Source organism: Arachis hypogaea, chromosome 13, assembly GCF_003086295.3.
Source record: "Arachis hypogaea cultivar Tifrunner chromosome 13, arahy.Tifrunner.gnm2.J5K5, whole genome shotgun sequence".
In the NCBI taxonomy this organism is placed as follows: domain Eukaryota; kingdom Viridiplantae; phylum Streptophyta; class Magnoliopsida; order Fabales; family Fabaceae; genus Arachis; species Arachis hypogaea.
In genome coordinates, this window is record NC_092048.1 from 124,312,016 (window position 1) to 124,317,479 (window position 5,464).

The 5,464-nt window shown below is 36.5% G+C and overlaps 1 non-coding gene across 1 annotated transcript; it reads left to right on the forward strand.

Moving 5' to 3' along the window:
- The first annotated feature begins 1,861 nt into the window (after positions 1-1,861).
- Positions 1,862-1,965, forward strand: LOC112738547 (small nucleolar RNA R71). Its single transcript, XR_003169502.1, has one exon. It is a non-coding gene; the product is annotated as a small nucleolar RNA R71 (small nucleolar RNA).
- The last annotated feature ends 3,499 nt before the right edge of the window (positions 1,966-5,464 follow it).

The following is a 5,464-nucleotide window of genomic DNA, read 5'->3' on the forward strand; positions in this document are numbered from 1 at the left end:
TTTTGATTCTGTTTCTAAATTTTTCGTTTATTTTGTGACTCCACATGATCATGAACCTAAGAGAACATGAAAAACAAAAATAAAATTAGATAAATAAACATTGGGTTGCCTCCCAACAAGCGCTTCTTTAATGTCAATAGCTTGACAGTGGGCTCTCATGGAGCCTCACAGATGTGCAGAGTTTTGTTGAGACCTCCCAACACCAAACTTAGAGTTTGGATATGGGGGTTTGACACCAAACTTAGAGTTTGGTTGTGGCCTCCCAACACCAAACTTAGAGTTTGAATGTGGGGGCTTTGGTTGACTCTGCTTTGAGAGAAGCTTTTTCTGCTTCCTCTCCATGGATGCAGAGAGAGATCCTTGAGTTGTAAACACAAGGTTGTCCTTATTTAATTGAAGGATTAATTCTCCTCTGTCCACATCAATCACAGCTCTTGCTGTGGCTAGGAAAGGCCTTCCTAGGATGATGGATTCATCCTCTTCCTTTCCAGTGTCTAGGACTATGAAATCAGCAGGGATGTAAAGGCCTTTAACCTTTACTAACACGTCCTCTACTTGTCCATAAGCCTGTTTTCTTGAATTATCTGCCATCTCTAATGAGATTTTAGCAGCTTGCACCCCATAGATTCCCAGTTTCTCTATTACAGAGAGGGGCATGAGGTTTATCCCTAAACCAAGGTCACATAGAGCCTTTTCAAAGAGCATGGTGCCTATGGTACAAGGTATTATGAACTTTCCAGGATCCTGTTTCTTCTGAGGCAATGTTAGTTGATCCAGATCACTCAGTTTATTAGTGAACAAGGGAGGTTCATATTCCCAAGTTTCAATACCAAATAACTTGGCATTCCGCTTCATGATTGCACCAAGGAACTTGGCAGCTTGCTCTTCAGTGACATCCTCATTCTCTTCAGAAGAGGAATACTCATCAGAGCTCATGAAGGGTATAAGGAGGTTCAATGGAATCTCTATCGTCTCTAGATGAGCCTCAGATTCCTTTGGTTCCTCAGAGGGAAACTCCTTATTGATCACTGGACGTCCCAGGAGGTCTTCCTCACTGGGATTCACGTCCTCCTCTCCCTCTTTGGGTTCGGCCATTTTGGTAATATCAATGGCCTTGCACTCTCTCTTTGGATTTTCTTCTGTATTGCTTGGGAGAGTACTGGGAGGGATTTCAGTGATCTTCTTACTCAGCTGGCCCACTTGTGCCTCCAAATTTCTAATGGAGGACCTTTTTTCATTCATGAAACTCACAGTGGCCTTAGATAGATCAGAGACTAAGTTTGCTAGATTAGAAGTATTTTGTTCAGAGTTCTCTGTCAGTTGCTGAGTGGATGATGGAAAAGGCTTGCTATTGCTAAACCTGTATCTTCCACCATTATTAAAGCCTTGTTGAGGCTTTTGTTGATCCTTCCATGAGAGATTTGGATGATTTCTCCATGATTAGTTATAGGTGTTTCCATAAGGTTCACCTAAGTAATTCACCTCTGCTATTGCAGGGTTCTCAGGATCATACGCTTCTTCTTCAGAAGATGCCTCTTGAGTACTGTTGGATGCAGCTTGCATTCCATTCAGACTCTGAGAAATCATATTGACTTGCTGAATCAATATTTTGTTCTGAGCCAATATGGCATTCAGAGTATCAATTTCAAGAACTCCCTTCTTCATAGGCGTCCTATTATTCACAGGATTCCTCTCAGAACTGTACATGAACTGGTTATTAGCAACCATGTCAATGAGTTCTTGAGCTTCTGCAGGTGTTTTCTTTAGGTGAATGGATCCACCTGCAGAAGTATCCAATGACATCTTTGATAGCTCAGATAAACCATCATAGAATATATCCAGGATGGTCCATTCTGAAAGCATGTCAGAATGACACTTTTTGGTCAGCTGCTTGTATCTTTCCCAAGCTTCATAGAGGGATTCACCATCTTTTTGTTTGAAGGTTTGAACATCCACTCTGAGCTTGCTCAGCTTTTGAGGAGGAAAAAACTTGGCTAAGAAAGCCATGACCAGCTTATCCCAAGAGTTCAGACTATCCTTAGGTTGAGAATCCAACCAGATTCTAGCTCTGTCTCTTACAGTAAATGGGAAAAGCATGAGCCTGTAGACTTCAGGATCTACTCCATTAGTCTTAACAGTATCACAGATCTGCAAGAATTCAGTTAAGAACTGAAAAGGATCTTCAGATGGAAGTCCATGAAACTTGCAGTTCTGCTGCATCAGAGAAACTAGCTGAGGTTTCAGCTCAAAGTTGTTTGCTCCAATGGCAGGAATGGAGATGCTTCTTCCATGTAAATTGGAATTTGGTGCAGTAAAGTCACCAAGCATCCTCCTTGCATCATTATTATTTTCGGCTGCCATCTCTTCTTCCTGTTCGAAAATTTCTGAAAGGTTATTCTCTTAGTTTTCTCTTCAGAGTCCTTTTAGGTTCTGGATCTGCTTCAACAAGAATATTCTTGTCTTTGCTCCTGCTCATATGAAAAAGAGGGACAAAAAAATAATAATAATAGGGATCCTTTTTATCACAGTATAGAGGTCCCTGTGTGAGTGGAAGAAAAGAAGAAAAGAAAATCTGAACTCAGAGAGGGAGGGAGTTCGGATTTTTGGTGAGTGATGTGAGGAAGAGATGTTAGTAGATGAATAAATAATTAGAAGGAGATGAGGGAGAAGGATTTTCGAAAATAAATTTTTTTTTGAAAAAGAGTTAGTGATTTTCAAAAATAATTTTTGAAAAAGGTTAGTAGTTTTTAAAATTTTTAAAATCAAAAGTTAAAATAATTAGTTAATTAAAAAGAAATTTTGAAAAAGAGGGAGGATATTTTCGAAAATTAGAGAGAGAGAGTTAGTTAGGTAGTTTTGAAAAAGATAAGAAACAAACAAAAAGTTAGTTAGTTAGTTGAAACAAATTTTGAAAAGATAAGAAGTTAGGAGGTTAGAAAAGATATTTTGAAATCAAATTTTTGAAAAAGATAAGATAAGAAGATATTTTTGAAAAGATATGATTGAAATTAGTTTTGAAAAAGATTTGATTTTTAAAATCACAATTAATGACTTGATTCACAAGAAATCACAAGATATGATTCTAAAACTTAAAGTTTGAATCTTTCTTAACAAGCAATTAACAAACTTGAAATTTTTGAATCAAAACATTAATTAGTGATGTTATTTTCGAAAATTATGTGATAAAATTAAGAAAAAGATTTTTGAAAAATATTTTTGAAATTTTCGAAAATAACTTAAGAAAAATGAAAAAAATTTGATTTTTGAAAAAGATTTTGAAAAAGATAAGATTTTTAAACTGAAAATTTGATTTGACTCATAAAAGACAACTAGATTTTAAAAACTTTTGAAAAAGTCAATCCAAATTTTCGAATTTATGAGAGAGAAAAAGGAAAAGATATTTTTTTTATTTTTGAATTTTTAATGATGAGAGAGAGAAACATGAAAATGATGCAATGCATGAGAATTTTAGATCAAAACATGTGATGCATGCAAGAATGCTATGAATGTCAAGATGAACACCAAGAACACTATGAAGATCATGATGAACATCAAGAACATATTTTTAAATTTTTTTTAATGCAAAGAAAACATGCAAGACACCAAACTTAGAAATATTTAATGCTTAGGCACTAAGAATTCAAGAATGCATATGAAAAACACCATACAACGCAAAACAAGAAAACATCAAGATCAAACAAGAAGACTTACCAAGAACAACTTGAAGATCATGAAGAACACTATGAATGCATGAATTTTTGAAAAATGCAAGATGAATATGCAATTAACACCAAACTTATAACATGACTCAAGACTCAAACAAGAACACAAAAATATTTTTGATTTTTATGATTTTATAATTTTTTTGTATTTTTTTTTAATTTTTTCGAAAATCATTTTGAAAAAAGAAAAATAAGGATTCCAAAATTTTTAATATGAATTCCAGGAATCTTATGCTCTTTAGTCTAAAGCTCCAATCAAAGGGTCAGGCATGGCATAATAGCCAGCCAAGCTTTAGTATGTAACTCAGACATGACAAGCCTAACATGCCCTACAGAGGAATTAGACATGGCTTTACAGCCAGCCAGGCTTTAACATGCTTCATGAAACACTAGAATTCATTCTTAAAAATTCTGAAGAAAAATATATTTTTGAAAACATTTTTATTTTAAAATTTTTTTTTCGAAAACAAAGGAGAAATTTTTGAAAGATTTTTTTGAAAAATTTTTTGAAAAGAAAACAAAAAGAAAATTACCTAATCTGAGCAACAAGATGAACCGTCAGTTGTCCAAACTCGAACAATCCCCGGCAACGGCGCCAAAAACTTGGTATTGTTGCCGGATCAAAACTTGGCACTGATGTTACCGGACCAAAAGCTTGCCGAAAACTCAAACAATCCCCGGCAACGGCGCCAAAAACTTGGTGCACAAAATTGTGATCTCTGGTAATGGCTCCAAAAACTTGGTGCTCTAATCTCAATTCATAATTTGTCACAACTTCGATACAACTAACCAGCAAGTGCACTGGGTCGTCTAAGTAATAAACCTTACGTGAGTAAGGGTCGATCCCATGGAGATTGTTGGTATGAAGCAAGCTATGGTCACCTTGTAAATCTCAGTCAGGCGGATATAAAATAATTATGGAGTTTTCAAAAAAGGATAATATAATAAGGATAGAAATACTTATGTAAATCATTGGTGAAAATTTCAGATAAGTGCATACAGATGCTTTTGTTCCTCTGAACTTCTGCTTTCCTGCTGTCTTCATCCAATCAGTCTTACTCCTTTCTATGGCTGGCTTTTTGTAAGGATGTCACCGGTGCCAATGGCTACTTTCAATCCTCTCGGGAAAATGGTCCAAATGCTCTGTCACAGCACGGCTAATCGTCTGGAGGCATCACCCTTGTCGATGGTTGCATCCTATTCCTCTCTGTGAAAATGGTCCGATGCGCTGTCACTGCATGGCTAATCATCTTTGAGGTTCTCGATCATACTGGAATAGAATTTACTATCCTTTTGCGTCTGTCACTACGCCCAACACTTGCGAGTTTGAAGTTCGTCACAGTCATTCAATCCCAGAGTCCTACTCGGAATACCACGGACAAGGTTTAGACTTTCCGGACTCTCATGAATGCCGCCATCAATCTAGCTTATACCACGAAGATTCTGATTAAGAGATCTAAGAGATACTCATTCAATCTATTGTAGAACGGAAGTGGTTGTCAGGCACGCGTTCATATGGAATGATGATGATTGTCACGTTCATCACATTCAGGTTGAAGTGCGAATGAATATCTTAGAAGCGAAATAAGATGAATTGAATAGAAAATAGTAGTACTTTGCATTAATCTTTGAGGAACAGCAGAGCTCCACACCTTAATCTATGGAGTGTAGAAACTCTACCGTTTGAAAATACATAAGTGAAAGGTCCAGGCATGGCCGAATGGCCAGCCCCTCTGATCTAA